At 26.5% G+C, this 20,099-nt stretch overlaps 1 protein-coding gene across 1 annotated transcript in view; it reads right to left on the bottom strand.

Moving 5' to 3' along the window:
• Positions 1 to 20,099, bottom strand: part of LOC107165281 (uncharacterized) — a 253,096-nt gene that overhangs the window by 198,310 nt on the left and 34,687 nt on the right. The window lies entirely within an intron of this gene.

Genomic DNA, 20,099 nt, shown 5'->3' with positions numbered 1-20,099 from the left:
AGACATATCAGTTATATGTATGTATGCCTACTATACAAGTTAAAATAAAACTTAAAATATATATTGTATTGAAAAAATATAGTTAATAAAGTAATGTTAAATTGTGAGAATAATATTTTCAATATGGCTCAAGCAGTCAAGTCACCTCATGTTATATGCATTTTATTACATTAATTATAGACTTATATTAGTTGTATTATAAGATATATAAAATAATTTTTAGGTAGCTTTGTGTGCGCCTCTGGAGAGATTTTACAAATGAGTAGGTAATGATTTTAGAACACGATTTTAGATAGGTAATTAATTAATTAAATTCTTAAATCTCGCTATAAAATTATAATACCTATTATTGTATTCCAATTTCTACTATTATCATACAACATTCACATCATTCACATTACCTATCACAAAACAGTATTATTTAAGATAATTTATAAGATTATCTTAAATAGTGAAAATTGCGCATTATTTTCACCTAAATTATTGTTCTGTTCCTAAATATAGGTATTTATTTTTACTTTCTGTATGCTATTATAATCATATTACCATTCACAGACTTTCAAGGTATACCTTGGCCATTAGTGTTAATAAGATATAATTATGTGGTGATACCATTTTAATTTTTAAATAATTATTAATAATTTTTAAATTTGTCACTATATTATATTTCCAGTTTATAATTTATTATTTTTGGGTAATTCGGTATGTCTAATTAGTTAATAAGTTAATAAATTATTAGGGTTCAAAGTACAATGGTAATCTTTAATCAATTGTTATTTATTTTGTTACCTTGGGTTCAATGATGTCAAATTTATGACTAGCTCCTGGTCTTTACCAGGAATCATTTTGAAAACCACCAATACTTTGAGAAGATGTATATCGCAAACGAATCAACGAAAAATTAAAATGTTAACGCGTAAATTCACATTAAAATTAGGATTTTGAATTCATGGTATTATTATTATATGTTACCATTTGAGAATCTAAAGTTCATTATGGTTTCACCAATAAATATAAGAGCGAAAAAAATGAAATATTATACGGTTTGAGATAAACATAAACATAGAAGTAAAAAAAAAAGTTAATACTTTTCGAGATAATCAGTGTACCCACTTAAATGAATCACCCTGTATGTAATATGTATGGTATATGCATCGATGGAAAATGACTTATTTTTTTAAATATAATATAATATATATATATAAGGTACATAAACATTTCTACATGTATATTATTCTTGTAAAAAATATTTACAAAGTATATTAGATTCTAATGATTGATAAATATGAATATTTTCTAGTTTAAAATCACTACAAACAAAAAAAAGTCTCAAATGTGTTAAAATCTTTAGATGCAATATTATAAAACGTTTTGATTTAATTGAAACATATGGTATTGTGATAGTGATAACTTTTGACTACTTAGTAATTAAATGAAAATATTCCTTAAAAATATCATAGTTTATTTTATAAGATATGTTTATTGTTTATATTTATATTATTCTATAATACCTACTGTATTTATTTATATTTTGTTAAATATGTTATGGTAAGAACAATTTAATCCATAACTAAATTATTGTGATTTGTGAATTATTACAATGCAAAATTGAATAGGTAGTTATGTAATGAGTGTGTACATTTTTTATTGAACAAATTAGACGGTTGTTTTTCAATGTTCGATATTAATTACTATGATTTTTTCTTCATAATTTAAATATGAAATTTAAATTTAATAAAAATCTTTTGTAAATGGTTAAAAACCAACATAATACCTCCATATTCATATTTTTTTTCAAAAGATGTATAAATATACTAAATATAGTATTAAACGAGTTTGAAAAAAATTAAACCACTAAAATCATCTATATAATAAGCAGCAATACAGTTGAAATTATCTGATTATTTAGTGAAAAAATATTTAAATTGTTGATTCATATGAAACGACTTACTTCTGAAACCAAAAGATCAAAAAAAAAAAAAATTATTAACGATTGAATACATTTTTATTAGAGAAAAAACATATATCTACCATAGATATATATGTTATATACCATTTAAAGCATTACGATCTTAAACATTTTTGGCGTATCAGATCCGGACAAGCAAACTAGCAGACAGTCAAATTCTCAATAACTAGACAAAATGCATTTGGAAAATGAATGTTTTTATCAAGTATATTGAACGAAAAAAAAATTGTTTGCATAGTTAGAAAATGAACATATTTTCGTCGATTTTCAATACAAGAATAATCGTGTAGTAATATAAACTCAAATCACTTTTAAGTTTACGGGTATAAACTAGAGAGTCTAGACCTGGAATGATAATAGTCTTCCATTCAATTAGATATTGATTGATTAAACCACATATTATTATAACAGTTATAATAAGTAAAATAACAATTCCAATTCCAAAGATTAACAAAAAGTAGTATAAAAATAGGTTGAATAAACGAAAAGAAACTAAGAACCTAACCTACGAGGTACATGGAAATGACCAAAAGCGTAGAAAAAAAGGGTTTTTCCACAGTTTTAGTTAATATTTAATGCGTCGTTTATTAATTACCCTTTAACATTAAAAGTCAGCGTGGATTCGATATAACTTTCAAACGGTGAGACATTGTTTTATTTCAAATAAATATATAAAAAAAGGTGTTTGAATTAATTTTATATTTGACATTTAATGATAATGATAATTTTATTTATTTATTTCTTCGATAAGAAGTTTTTATAACGCTCTGACGATTATAGGCACCAATAATAAAAATATAGTTATATTACATAACTTATGTATATATTATTATATTGACTGGTACTGCTGTAGCGACGTCATTTTTGACGATGACGAGATCGATTCGGTGATTGTGAGTCTCCGATCACTTAAAGTTTCTAGATATATACATTACACACATGACTTTAATATATATATGATATAATAGTCTCAGGGACGTTTTGCGCAATACGACAACATTTAATCCCTACAACAATACGGTCCGCTTGCACCTGTCCTAAACGCAGCTTAAGCGTCACGGAGACGCGTATGCCATGAATTCACCTAGTTATGGGACGTGTTTCGCTTCCGGTGAAGGTTGCGGAAAATTACCACCGTGACTACTAAATAAAGACGATGAAAAACGAGAAGCGTATATGCGTGTGTGGTACAAAATTCATTATTTATAATAATATGCATAGGTATCAGGGCCGAGAATGACGGAAAAATTACCTATGAGCGAGAGGTCAATAATAGTAACAACGATTAATAATTAACGTATTTAATTATGCTATATTGTGTTTCTATATATTATTATAATGACATATTATAATATTACGCATACCTATATACCTATACGTTTAAACAAAAGATATTCGATAATCTTAGAGTAAACTCATGTATCCCTAAAATGATAAATAATAGGTAGTATTTAACTTAAAAATAAGAATATAATTTTGAAAATTAAAATATACAGGGTGATTCTGTTAAGTGGGTACACTAATTATCTCGAAAAGTATTTACTTTTTTCAAAATATTTTTTTACATGGTTTCAAGTTGTTAAAAAACCAACCTTTTTAATAAAAAAATATATTTTTAAATATTTTTAATCCTTATAATTTTTTAAGTTTTTTACTTTTTGAATGACAACATAGAGTTTTAATTTAATATTCTAAAGAAGAGTATTTTGATTCATAAAAATCGATTTTAGGGCTAGCAGTTTTTGAGTTATAAGTATTTAAAGTTTAGATTGGCAGAATGGAGTGGTACGGGGTTATTCCGCTTGTCTAAACTTAAAATACATATAAATCATAAACTACTCGTCCTAAATTCGATTTTTATGAATCAAAATACTTAGAAAAATATTCTGGTTTGGAATATGAAATTAAAACTCTATGTAGTCATTCAAAAAAGTAAAAAACTTAAAAAATTATAAGGATAAAAAATATTTAAAAATATAATTTTTTAATAAAAAGGTTGGTTTTTTAACAACTTGAAACCATGAAAAAAAATATTTTGAAAAAAGTAAATACTTTTCGAGATAATTAGTGTACCCACTTAAAAGAAACTCCCTGTATATTATTAAATAAATATTTTGAGAAAATTTATGTATAAATCAATATGACATCCCCCCAAAAAAACATTCTCTATATTTTTGAAACTAAACTCAAAGATTATTCAAAATTTAAAATTGAAATTGAAAAAAAGATTTTGCGTAAATTTGTCTTGGCCATGCGGTTGTACGTGGACAAGTCAGAGAAATCAAGCATTACAATAACAACCAATTAAAATTACACACGAAGAATATGCCTCGGGAAACATCATTATAAATATTTTATTATTATTTCCGATTTTCGACCGCGATCCGAAGACGTGTACCAAAGACAAAAAAAAATAAAATCATGTCTATACATAACCACGGCGTAACACCCGAAGTTGCAACGTGAAAAGGATGAAAATCTTTTATTGCGAGCGTAAAAATGAAGAGCAATAGACTCGAGGGGTAAGTGGACATGGAAAAAGGTACTTTGCGGGTTGATCGAAATATTATTAATATGATTTTTATTATTACGATTATTGTTGATAACAAGGGTTCGTCGTGTGAACGCAAAGAATTCGTATGGAATTTTATTGAAAAATAAACATTGTCCGTTCTGAGCCATATAATATTATAATAAAAATATGATTTTCATTATTTACTGATGAAACTCACACATCAAGATCGTCTGCAATATGAAAATATTAATTCATTATTTGAATTATGTCTGATTTGGTGAATAATAAAATATACTTCCCGAGCGACAAAATCACCACGACGACGGACATTAATCAAAACGAAACCACGATTGGTCATGTGTAAATTTTTTGATTTCTAATCTCATTAATTCCAATATATTTGAAAGTGTTTTAGGGGTTGATTCTATACAAAAATTTCCATCGCATACGTAGTTATGCAAATAAACTGCGTAATATTAACTACATCTTAGCCGATCATTTAATAAGTCATGCCAATGAAATGATCACAATATTATGTACCTACACATCGTATATATTATTTTATGAAAACTTTGGTAAGGCTTTAGAATAAAGAGTCTAGATTATGGTTAAGCTATTATGGATTTTTGTAAATTGTGTTGTGTGGTTCTCGTGATATTATGAAAATTCACAAAAGTATTGTGAAAGAGAAGTAAAATCGCTTTATAGTATCCAACGAAATGAAAAAATACGCTCTCGTTTATAAAATAAAATGTTTTTCCTATAGATCCTATAGTTGAGATGAATATTTTACCAATATGTTATTTCAATGGAAATTCAAACATCACATCGAAAAAGGATGAAGTGGGATTGTATATTTTATATGACAGCCTACAAAGGTTAGCTAATATTATATAATTTTTTTATTGATCTTTTTTATGATTTCTGCTGCAATTTCCATTATTCTTTTCGGATTATATAATACTTGGTTTGCTAAATTTTAATAGTAGAGTAATAAGTAATACAATCTGTTGAATTTTATAATCTTTAAAGCTTTTAGCTAATATTTATTTTTTATGTTGATAGATAACTAAATTGTTTTGATCTAATTTTTGCCCTAGGGAAGTTTCAAAGTTTATGTTTATGCCAAGGTAAGATTATTTTACCATTGATTGGATAGTTTTTGGAGTGGAAATATTATTAAACAATAAATAAAATATATTGTAAAATAAATTATGTTTATGAAAAGGTAACACGATATAATATTTTAATATTAAAATAATAACTAAATAGTTAAAGTAATTCGTACAATTGTTAGAAATAGTAAAATTTTTTGTAATTAGAATGCAATAAAAATATCAAAAAACTAAGAAATTAAAATCAGTTTTAATTTAAGATTAATTCCCTATAAATGTATGTATTAAAAAAACTTCTAAATTTTTTAATTTGGTCTCGGTAATTAAAAAAAAAAAAAATGAAATTCATAATTTTTGATATCATATGATGTAATGTTATTTAAAAACTAGGTAGTCCAAAAATATATTGTTAGTGTCCTATAGTGAAACTCAATTTAAGAATAAAATCATTATTTCGTTAAATTAAATTAAAATATCTATATACATGCATAATATTGTAAAAAATTGTTCATGAATTATAAAATATATTTTGTTTTCGATTAAAGCAATGTTTAAATTTGTAATTGGTAGTTCAGATAAAATATAATTGATTGTAACACATAATAATACATTAAGGGAAATTGCTACGTGTATTAATACATTTATTTGTATGAGTAAGTGATCCAATATTATTTATTATTTATTTAGTTTTTAGAATTAATTTATTATTATAAAATATAAATAATTAAATTGACTTTAAAAAAAAAAAATAAAATGTATACAAGGTGACTATAATAATTAGTGTTACAATTGCATATTATCTAAAAGACGGTATGGCGTAATCCAAACATATATTTCACGTCATGATTTGTCAATCAGGCCTAATAGATAATTCGTTATTAACTTCCATTGATTACTAGACTAATTATCTATACACATATAAGACACGAATCGATTAACATAATTAATTATTAAAATACTGTAATAAATTATTATTAATTTGCTTGTACAACTATTTATTTTCAAGTTTTCATTTTTCACATTTTTAATATATTTAAACATATTTTAACATATTATTATATATTTTTATACAGCTTAAAGGAGATAAAATACTTTAATCTTAAAAAGAAAAAACAGTTAATCCACAAGTTTATTATAAATATAAATTTCAAACTAATACTACAAAGACAACAAAAATGTCAGGATATAATACAAAATTATGGATTTTTTGAACTTCTTATAGTATATAATACACGGTTTATTTTAAAAGTTAAACAAATATGACATATTTATACTTTAACGCAGCCATAGTAACTAAGCTAGTCTATGAAAACATTCAATCGATTTTTAGACAAAAATATAAGTAGATATACCTAAAGTCCAATCTGAACACATAATAATAACTTCAATTTTAAATTCAAAATCACACATTATTAAATAAAATTAGACTTGTAAATTATAAAAATTCATACATTAACATAATGAAAAAGTTAATGTGTCTCTATGATATCTGTAAAATGTCAACAGATATAATGAATATTTATATATAAACTAACAGAAAATCGCCCTAAATCAATTATGTATTTTTATTTTATTTATTTCTAAGGTTAGAGTGTAAAAATAATATTGGAAAATATACAATGGGAAAAGACTGATAGTAAAATAAAAATATCAAGATCTAAAATATTTAGTGAAAAAATATTCCAACACATTCAGTGTTTAAAAAAAATATTATACTCTCACTTTAACGATGGAAAATCCTTAATTTATTTCTCACGAAACGCTGAAAGGTGTAATATTTCAAATAATTTTGTTCTGCTATTAAGTGTTCAATCTTGCCATGATGAATTATTCTAAATATAATAGACGCTATTTTCCATGATTTATCGTCTCTAGAATGTAGGGACGCCGGTAGAAATTTATTTATTTAAGTTGGTTAGAAAATCATACAAAAATAAAAGAACAATTCGAGTAACCCAGACAGCCAAATATAATACACGTCAAAAAAATGTTGATGAAATATTATCCTGTACACAATTAAATTAGCTATAAAAGTAATATCGTTTGATTATTATAATGATTAAAATGTTAGTAGTTATATTTTTTATACTTAAGTGTTACCATAAATATTCATTATTAAAGAACGTATAGTTAACCTGCACGGTTAATACTTATTACATTGGGTGAACAACAATCAATGTTAATACCTATCCAGCAGTTGGTGTAAACGTATCAGTTTTAAATTAAACTTTGATTAAACTTGAGTTTTTTTTTCAATTAATACCTATCTGATAAAAAAAAAAAAAAGATTTAATATTTGTAATAACTAATTTATTTGTAAAAAAAATGCTCATATTACCTAAATAAACACAGAAACGATCTTGCAATTCATCATAACTTTGAAATAATGATACAAGCAATATATTTAAGGCTTAAACTTCTTGCTTATTATAACAAAATCTAGACTCTCTATACCATGATTATTATTGTATAAAAACAAGTATTATTCTATATTAATATATTATATAAAGTGACATCAGTTTTATAACAAGTACCTATAGTACCTAAATTGTTTAGATTTCAAACAATGCAAGGATTATTAATTTGTATACTTTGATGTTTATTGTTTAATGCACAATGCCATGAGCAGAAGAAGTCTCTCAAGAGTTTAAAGTAGAGAAGTACCTATCTATTGATTGGACTTTGAGTCTAGTTTGTAGTTTTTACAAGATTTTTAGTAAAACTTAGATCAGTAATTAAGTTATGAAATAACAGCACATCTCAAAAAAACACAGTTTAACCGATATAATTGTTCTTCATTTATGGTGATTCATCAATGCTTTCTAATTTTTAAATATATCACTTGAACATATATACATGTATTATAATATAATGATTTGTATTTCACTAGTTATTAATCCTAAATCATGGATATATGAATATTATGCTTGCTTGCCATGTTCCTGAAATATAGCTTAATATCAACATATTTAATATTACAATATTGGTATCTGGAAATAATAAACATTTTTTAGAAGATAATTTAGATTAAAAAAGAGATTTGGAAAATAATTTAGCACCTATGTAAATATTTCATATTTTTTTTTTTTTTTTTTTAACAAATACGCCTCAACTACCGTGGTTATTGGTGTTTCAAAATACATTTTATATAGATTACTTAATTTTTACAAAATAATAAATTGTAAATGTTTAGTAATTATTTTGTTGACTAATTGCATTTATTCACAGTAAATATATTTATATCGGATTACAAAATTATCGGTTTCAATAAATTTGACTCTGAAAGAAATAAAACACGATATCTGTAGAACTTCATTGGAATATGATATGTAGTATAATATGATAATATCATGGTTTGAGCGAGATTAAATCACAATTTGACACTCATTATGACTTATTGGTTGGAACAAACCAATGCGTACTGTCATAAATATATTACGTACGTACATGCATTACATTCAATTTAATATGATTGATAGCAATATGAGAGACAGAATTATAACTGTAGTATGAAACCATCATAATATCACGTTATCGAATACTGATACGATTTCAGAATCACACGTTAAATAATTATCACCATAATATTCTGTTCCTAAAATTCGATATTCTACTTAGTATATTAGTGTAATCGTAGATCGTCCGTGTATTTTGGGGACTTTACCTGCCGTCGAATAGTTGAAAATGGAATTTTTGTACAAATACAACGAACCTACTCTACCACTGGAAACGATACAAAATGCGCAGTGTATCAAGGCTACCAACCAGTGGATTTTAAACCTGAATCCATTCGTCTTACGATAGTGAATGCGTTGTGGTTTTTCGAAAAGAAGGATCTTCACTGGCGGCCATGAAAAATGTTAAAAATATATATATATATCATAGACACATTAGGTCCTCAATAATGTAATAATGTAACGTCGGCATTTACTAGCCTATTTGTTCTTAGCAATCATCCTACTTCTTAAATTATACCTATAATATTATATATCTTATCCAGATTAGGTAAGCTTAAAAATCCGATTGTAAAATTTCGATGCAACGGCAATTATTTGGGTTACAAATATAAAATTAAAAATATCGTACTAAAGTTTATGCATAAAAATAGACACACGCCTTTAGAGGAGGGTGGGCAGTAATCATTCAAATATTATCATATTGTCATAAAGTACAGCTATAATCAATTTTCAGCGCAGTACAACCTCTCATTTTAAAACCTATCTAGCGGAGACGAAAAAGTAACTGTGTATCAAAAATAAAAGTGTTTAAAAAAGTTTGATGATAAACAATTTTAAATTAGTGTATATTGTATGAAACTTTTTGTTTGTATTCTAAACTTATTTTGTGCCGAAGTTTCAAATAATTTAATTTTTTTTATATATATAAATTTATACTATACATATAATATACCACATGTAACGGAGCATCCATCGCCACGTAAAACGGTCCTTTTCAGGACCACCAATCACAACGCAACATGCAAAAAAGGATACCATCGTAGGGATTAAGTGTCAAATTTGACACCCTTCTAGTCATTCTACATCTTTAACAAGCACAGTTATGGATTGAGGAAACTATGACGAAGTCAATAATGTCCTTATAATAACCAAATGACTATACAAATAGTGAGGTAAACCGTACCGATGGAAAGCGTAGATATGCACAGCCACACAACTGTGGTTTACAAGTCGGACACCATATATAAGCGGATCACATTTACGCAGAAAATTCATGTTTAGGTCAACATCTACTGGATACGAATGACGAATCAAGTTCCCAATAGACTCCAGAAATATTGATACGACAGCGAAGACACTCGTCGAAACGAGGTGACAACCGACAACCCTAGCGACTTTGCAAACATTTTAACGCAACTGCAGTGTAGCAGCAGGCTGACGAGATCGGATCGAGCTACGATACTATCGGAATAGCTGCGAAGATATTTGTCAATATGAAAAAGCAACTAGTGATCTCGGCGTGTGCGTGGTTCACTCTACAACGTAACACTGAGTCATACTATATTACTACTCGCGCAATTATCAGCGGCTCTACACTTGGTTTTGCAAACAGTCGAGCTACCATAGCGACTGATTTTAAAAAAAGGTTCTTTTCAGAACCGTTAATAATATAATCTCATCCTAGCCTACCTGCATAGGTATTTGCTTAGAATTGTAATGAACTGATCACGACTTATAAGAGACTGTGAAGAATTAATACAAACTCGTCACTATTCATTATTATATTTTTACTAATATATAAATGTTCAAATTGTTGTAATTATTAGTCGCGCCTATAGAGTCCTGATACCACCTGTCGCGATCCGATTTAAGTCAGCCACTCAGCCCGAATATAAGTTTCCCTACACATTATTATTTTGTAAACTTTAATAAACTAGCTTGATTATACAAGAAAACATCCTGTGTGTAATTTATTGATGTCCATGGGCAGTCGAAAATCAACGCACTGGGTGACACACCAGAAGGTGTTTTAAATACATTTTTTCTTTGAGACTTATTCAATTCAAATTTTCATTAAATAATTCTAATTAAAAATTTAAAAATCGATTTAAATCACAACCGCTTCATAATATCAACAGTTTGTACCCATGATATAAACACTATAGACATTTGTTAAGAGTACATTGTCAATGAATGTGATGAACTGTGTTAAATTATACAAATATAATTTATTTTACTGTTTACACTGAATTCTGTATTTTCAGATGTTTGTGCGCTTAACAAATATAATATAATATTTTATTGAGCCAGTGGACAAAAAACTATTACAGTTATTTATCGAAATCTTATGTTCACTTATATATCTTTAGTTGCTTAAAAGTCAATAAAAATGACCTATTGCAGGAAATTAAACAGGAAACTAAATTGAAATCATTAGGACAAAATAGTACTCATAATTTGTTACTTGGAAAATAATAATATTTTTTCCTAAATAATTTAAGATTTAAAAAATTGGAATTTTTTCACTTTACGTGTATTAAGATCGTTTTAACTTTTAGTGTTTTAGAATAATTTAATAATTTGAACTATAAAACATAATTAATATTATTCTATTCAATTATATAAACACGATAAATTACTTACTATTACATTTCATAATGGTTACAAAAATATGTTTTATTTTTAACAGTTTATTATTTTGAAACAACTTATATCTTCTCTCAATAATTAAAACATATTATTGTAAATGTCTTTATTATTATTATTATTAATGGGAATCGAATATTTTAATCAAAAATGTTCTCGAATATTTTGGAACATTTCGACAATGCATATTAATCACTGAGAAATTTTACTTTGGCTAAAATTATTTGCATGCAAATAACAAATTATATTGTGTGAATTCAGGCGTAGTATAATAATTATGTTTCAGTATAACACATCATTTTAGACTATATTTCTTAACAATATAGTTTTCAGTAGTAAATTATATAATATCGCATAACGTATAATAAGAAGAGTTACTTACAAAGTTACATGACTACATTGTTCATCAACATTAGTAAAGATACAGAAAACAAATCTATGCAGTGACTTATTATTTTTAAAATCCAAATAATTTAAAGAATTTTGCATAATAGGTAATGAAAATCAGGAAAAAACGTAACAATATTTCCAAATTCGACTTAACCATGAAATCTATTTCACAAAAAATATTTTTTCATTGTTACGAAAACTATATAAATTCAATTTTTTTCTTCACATACTTAGTTAATTATTTTCGTGCGAGAATATAAGATTATGAACTTTCAAGTGACTCCTCTATACAATATTCATACGACTGCATTCATGTCTCATATTATTTCATACTACACGCTTGAATGCATACAAATAAATTTGTAATTCAATTAAAATTGAAATTAATCTTTTAAAGGTTAGGTTTAAATAATGTTTGGTCATCATACTTTACTCAGTTTTAGTGAAGGCTTAGAGACATCTAGGCACCAATACATTATCTCTGTTTTTATAGAATTATTTTATCTATAATAATATCGCAAAGTGTTATTTGTAAGTTAAATTGAGTTCAGTAAAGTGACACAAAATGTAGGCTACAACAATAATATAAATGTTATTGATGATCCTTTTAGAATTTAAGAATAAGGAATAACACATTTTTTATCACTTAAAAAAAAAAAAATATGTGTGGATATTTTTCGATAAAAATTCACTTTAAAGGACTTTATGTTTTCATATATTATTTTCACATTCTATTTACGATTTATACAAATCGTACATCTTGTATTACTTTACTTCAGAAATGGTTTTGAGTGTACTTGTATATAATTGGTTTTGAATACCTATTTCAGTGAATGATTTAAAAATAATAATATATTCAGTGAAATATTTACCAGATCACCCAAAACACTTAATATAGGTAGTTAAATCTACAATTATATTACGTATGTATACGATTTTATCTTTGTTTTTTAAGTTATGAATAGAAATATATTTTTAGATATTAATGTCATCCATTAGAATTTAATCATAATATTTGGACTTTTTTTTTACTTTTTGGTGATAAGTTAGTCAATATGTTGAAGAATTATGAGCATTGGATTTATGACAAGGAACAAAACTTAAAAAAATTTAAAACTTTATCTCGAACGACATTAATTTAATAACTTTTGCATAAGAATACATTGTAATACGTTGCAACACCTGTTCATATTCATATTAAACCACTACTGCTAAGAAATATCAAAAATGCCTACTTACATGCATATGAAAAAAAAAAAAAACAAGAATACTCTACCTTACTAAACTGTTTTAAATTATCGTAGAAGCATTTTAATTAAATAATAAGGAGTTATATTTTTCTTTAGTATTATTGTTGTAAACAAATTTTATTGGTGTAACTACTTTCACTTCTCACAAATTTATGAAATTGTATCATTTGAATTAATCCTAAATTGCTTAAGAAACAACTGGACCACTTCGTAAGACATAATAATATTATATTAATTTAATATATTATTTAATGAATTTCAACTATAATATGGTTATGATGACGCGGCGTATTGGATAGGCAATTTAACTACATGACGGCCGTGTTTGAATTTCCCATATATAATATATACTCGTATTATTGTGTTTTGCATAAAATATTTTTGGCTGCATGTTACTTGCGTCTCAAAAAAGTTATATTTCACAGGTAGTAAATTTGACCGGTAACTTGCGACCCGTTTTGGGCGGTGTAGGTGAGTTGATTCCCGAGACCTATTTTATGTATTAGTTGATTCCCGGGTCATTATTAGGTATGTACGAGTTGATTCCCGGGTCATTAAGAGGGACGTACAAGTTTATTCCCTATTGTTGTATATTAATTATCAATAGATTGCACAATTAAAGAGTTTATAACCGAAAAGAGTTCGACCGTCACACACAACTCGCTCTTGTCCACCGAGGCCAGATTCTATTAGAATTGAAGAGTTTATGGACTATGTATTTGATAATTATATTTCCCCAGAAGCAAGTTTTCCACCAAGTATATGGGCTCAATTTTCAACTACTTTAAATAGAACTACAAACAGCTGACGGAGTTTTTATTCTAAACTCAACAGTTGTTTTTATAGTAGGCACCCAAATATTTACGTATTTATAAATGAGCTGTTAGATGTACAATCAGAAACATACATAAAATGCAGGAGTAATGGAACTAAGAAATCTAAAAAAGACCAAGAAAAACAAATTTTTTTAAGAGAAGTGATGTTACGGTATACTGGTAATCTCATTACCAGATACCAATTTATAAAAACAGTGAGTTACAAATTTTTACCAAATTATTAAATTTTTTTATATTTTTTTTTACCTATAATTACTAAATTCTTTTAATAAAAATTTTTAGTAATAATTTTTTTAATAAATTATAAATATAATACAATTAATAAATAATTAATATAATACAATTAATAAATAATTAATAAATAAAAATTGAATGATTTTCAAAATATGAAAAAACTAAATTTTTATTTAAAAATATTTTACTAAATATTAAATAAAACACATAATGATCCGGGAATCAACTCGTACATACTTCCTGATGACCAGCGAATCAATTTGTACGTACCTTTAATGACCCGGGAATCAACTAAACGGTATAGGTGCAGGTAAACAGGTACGCGGGAATCAACTCGTATGCGACCGTTTTGAGGACGCAAGTCGGCTATATAATTATTATCGATATTTACTTGTACTAATAAAATCACTGAAGTCGATAATATCGTGTTATTAAAACCGATAGTTCATACTATATAATAAATATCACTATTTGAATTGAATAAATTATTGTTTTTGTTATGCCAAAATGTAAAAATATGAATTTTATTATTATGACAAAATGTAAAAAATAAGAATTGTAAAATTAAAATTAATAAAAAATAAAATTAAAATGTGTTTTTTATTAACTTATTGATATCGGTTATATCGATATTTTAGGGAAGAAATTAGGTTATAAAAAAAAGGTATAACGAGACGAAAATAGGCTATGACCATTTTTGAATCTTTTTTTTTGTGGGACGCAACCAACCTACTGATAATATTTTCAGATGCAAGTAGTATGCTCCCATATTTTTTTTTATCTTATCAACAACACCTCACGGCTTTTATTCTCTATTACTTAGAAGCTATATTTTTATTGGTAGATAAATATGAGATAATGTATACATTAATTGATTAATATGACCAAGGTGATCCACATATTATATTCATGATCTATATGATATGGGTATCAAAATAAAATCTATGATCGCCTCATAATAACTTTAATCATAGGCGTAAATAAGGTTGGCTAGGGGAAAGCTAAGCCTTCCAAACCTTACTTTGTGTATCCCCCATCCAAAAAAAAAAAAAAAACAACTAATGTTCTATACATTACACCAAATTATAAGTGTTAATATACTACCAAAAATCAACCTATGTTTCAGTCCATCTCCTCAATTATCTAACAATATTTTTGCCTTTGTCTTAAAGTTATTTGCCACTTTTGCTTTACTACAAATCAATACGTTATTAAAAATTAAACCTCTAATGTTATAACTTCGTAAATGATGTCTCAAAGCAGTTGTAAAACAAAGTTAAATATTTAACATGATAATGATTTATATTTTTACTTAAGTAAAAAAATAGCAAAGGAATCTTTTTTGCCCTTATTAAATGGAATTGAAAATTTTAAAATTAAGTGTTACACAGTTAAAAGAACAATTTCTATAATTATAACTCAACATGTATTCACCTTCTCTTATAACTAACAGACAATGCCATGAACAACGTTATAAAAGTAAATGCAAATATAGTTTTGAATACATTTATAAAGTTGAAACTAAAACTAATCATACATTTATTGTGTATGTAAAGTGTTAATTAGACAAAAATACAATTTATAACATTTACCATATATTTGCAGTACTCAATAATTATTACTTATCGTACCTAATAATGAGTATAGTTTGTTTAAAGTCATTTATTAGTAATTTATACATTTCGATTATTCTGGACATTTATTTTTTGAGCATTTTCACTATCTTCAGGAAAAAAAAAATTAGTTTTTAGAAACCTGAGAATATTAATTAATTCTGACATAATTAATTATATCCTTTCGTGTATAAGAAGTACAATATACAGTAACAATAATTTCACACGGTGGAAAAAGCAAGATAATGATTTTCAAACATAATTCATTTTTAGATTATTTTTCTTTTTCAAGTTAATATATTCAAGAAAATTATTTTTAATATTAACATTTTTGAGAAAATGTACCTTTTTACAATAATTTCAGAAGTGTAAAATTATTCGTAAAAAATTGAATTATCCTTCTGGCACTAAACGTAAAGAAAAAGTGACCATCACTCGTACTAAAATAGATCACTCTCATCTAACACATATGTTTATCATATAAAAAGTAACTAGCGCCAATATGTGATCAATGGAATCTTAACAATAAAGCATATTGGCATCATCTGTCCCAAATTCACCAAAGCTTGCATCAAGTTATACTCAAAAACCCTCTTTCACTCTACCAAGCCTAAAAAATTAGAATACTATTTCAATCAGTACATTTTTTTCACAATATAAACTTAAGCAATTCACTATAAATAATGTATAATTAATTTTACTAAAATAAGATGTATAAACATTTATTTAGTCTAAACGTTTTTTAAGTTTAGACTAAAACCTGTGTATTTGAACCCTAATAATACAATATCAATAATAATACAAAGGACATTCCATTGCTTACAGTAAACTATTTATTACAATGATAAGATTTTTGAAAGAACATATAATACAAAATTACAAAATGTTACTGCATGAATATAGTATTATACTTGAATTTTTTTATTTTGAAATTTAAGTGTTGAATTTTTTGATTCTTGGCATATTTGAAGGTATTTTATCTTATTTTTTTTACTACATAGTATATAACTATAACATAATATTGTATTATATAAGTATTAAAAAATAAATATGAATATTTTTTCCAACTTGAATTGTAACATATTATAGTGCAGTGTGAAGAATAGTGAATAACATGTAATTAAATCTTATTTTTCCCAAATTAATTAATTTTATCAAATATATAAATTATGGAATCTTCAAATTTTTCAATAAGATTTAAACGTAATATGTTTAAAGTTTTCTAAAAAAAAATATGATAAACATATTTATACGAAGTTTTGGTTTTTTTTTAAATTAAATTAAAATGATTAAACTAATGAAAATTAAGTTAATGATGTGGATAGTCAAAAAAATTATATCATATTTTTCCAACACTGTTTGATTTTTACAATATGTACAGTAACAATTATTAAGCGGCAGATGATTAAATTGAAAACTCAGTATTAAAATTATTAGTATATATGACAATTATGATATTTACTTAATACAGTAAATCAACTTTACTGAAAAGATAAAATACAGGTTATACAAAAGATTAATGTACTTTGAGTTTTCTAATGCTCGTAAGCTAGCTACAGTAATATTAAATTTAATTGCTATAATGAGTGTAAATCAACTTAACTTAAAGTAAAGTGATTTTATAGTTATTTAAAATCTAAACAAAATTAGAACAACCTAAAATATATATATTTTTAAAAAATAACATAATATGTTCACATGAGTATAATGTACAATAATTAAACATTTATGTATTGTAGTATCTAATTAGTAATAAGTTTTTTTAATTATGCAAAAAAAAATGTAAGTATAGTTTTTTATGAATGAAAATATCAACAAAATTTCCTTATCATCTATTAATAATGTCAAGTAAAATGTTAAAACCGTTGAAACGTTTAAATACATGAAAAATGCATAACGAAAATCAAAATCAATATTTATACCAATACTGTAATCACTAGTGTATTTTATCAGTATATGTGTAATATCCAATAATTTTAAGACCATTATTATAGTGTAAAAGAGTTCTAGTAAGTTAAAAATATTATAATATTTTAATTCTATTTGAGCACATATAACCAAAAATATGTTACGTTTTATTGAAAAACATTAACATTAGAAATTTCAATGCCTCATTCATGTACGGAAGTAATACAACGCAGTCTGTTGATCATGCGATAAACAATCTATAATCGAAGTAATCCAGATGATATATCTAGTGTCAAATAATGTACCTTCTAACTGTAAATAATATACAATACATCATATTATAATACGTCCGTAGTATTATATGTTTACCATCCGTATTATAATGTATGGAACTAAAATATGAACAATATCAAACATCTGTATTTATAAATAAACCGAATGTATGTGTATGAAACACGTGTGCGTTTATATAACAATAATAATAATATAATACCCATAATATTATGTCGTTATAGTTGGTTCGGATTGTTATTGTTAAGTTCAGTTTACCACGATCGCAAATTTCCTGAGGGAAAGCTCGATAGTAGGTAACATATTTTAGATTCTGAGCGGAGCGATGAATGTATTGATTTTACCATGATGTGTGTGTGTGTTTTTTTTTTGTGTGTGTGTCTGTCATCACATTTTTGGGCAGTAAAAATGTTTCGACTTTTGACTTCAGTACCTCGTTCGATTAGACAGTGAATCTATTTTAAGCTAGAAATTCATAAAACAATTTCCTTTTATATCTAAGATTTGAAAATTGAATACATGGCTCCTATCATATTTTTACAATAGCAGTTGAAAAATAAAAGAAATGCTTAGTCATAATTTTTTTTTACAAGCATTCAAAGTTTGAATTTTAGACAACATATGTAAAAATCACGAAAAATCACGAAAATTCATAAATTATTTTATGCGAGAAATTCATCAAAAATTGTACTTTTATATCTTAGAATTTAAAATTTTATATAAAGCTCCAAACGTATTTTTACAATAGCAGGTGAAAAATAAAAGAAATATATTAGCACAATTTTTTTTTTACAAGCATTCAAAGTTTGAATTTTGAAAACATGTGTAAAAATCACGGAAATCACGAAAATCACGAAAATTCGCAAGTTATTTTAACTAGAAATTCATAAAAAATTTTCTTTTTAAATCTAAGATTTGAAAATTTTTAATAATCCATAATATATTCTAGACAGATAAACCGTCTTCGTTCAGAATCGTTTTTCGTATACAATGATATAGTATCATTGGATTCAAATTTAATTCCATACATTACAGTAACCCACTTATCCACAGACATCCACGACTTACCCGCCTTTTTAAGTATGTATATATGTGTATTTATTGTTTATATGTATAATAATCTTATAAGCGTATTACTGGAACGTTTCAGCGACATGACGTCCGTTTCGACACGTGACAGTTGTCGCGGTCGTTATCGCAACGACCACGGCGTCTCCATCGATGTCCGTGAGATCGCGACCGACAACCGGTCTGGCCGCCGCCGGCGGCAGCTTTTGCCTGACTGTCGTCAACGTCACACTCGTGTACATAAGATATAGTTCAATAAGGTGTGTTGTTGTTAACCAAGTGTCGTTGTTTGTTACCGTGGCGTGCAACGTCTGTGTGCGTGTAAAACCACTGAAACACAAACCTGAAAATCGGATGTACACCAGGGTCCCACGTCAACCTTGGGAGGTGCTGAGCATCGATCTTATGGGTCTGTACCCACGGACGCAGCGGGGTAAGACGACGATTTCGGTAGTAACTGACTGTTACAGTTGCTGGGTAGAGGCACACCCTTTAGGAAAGGCGACAACCAAATTGATTGTTGATACATTCGAATGGGAGTTGTTCCCACGGTTCGGATACCCGAGGGCATTATTGTTAGATAATGGCCCGAAGTTCGTGTCCAAGGCAATGAGTGATGCATTCAGGAGGTGGGGAGTGGAAGGATGGACAACTCCAATATACCACCCACGTGCCAACTCGGTAGAAAGGCAAAATCAAGAGTTGAAGAAAGGGTACGAACCTTACTCGTTGATAAGCCTCACGATCTGTGGGATGTTTACCTGCCACACATGTTGTTTCTCCGTGAGAAACCGAGAAAACCGAAA

This window comes from Diuraphis noxia, unplaced genomic scaffold (assembly GCF_037042655.1).
Source record: "Diuraphis noxia isolate RWA-SAM2 unplaced genomic scaffold, SU_Dnox_SAM2 contig0002, whole genome shotgun sequence".
Classification (NCBI taxonomy): Eukaryota; Metazoa; Arthropoda; class Insecta; order Hemiptera; family Aphididae; genus Diuraphis; species Diuraphis noxia.
This window is presented reverse-complemented; position numbering and strand designations above follow the sequence as displayed.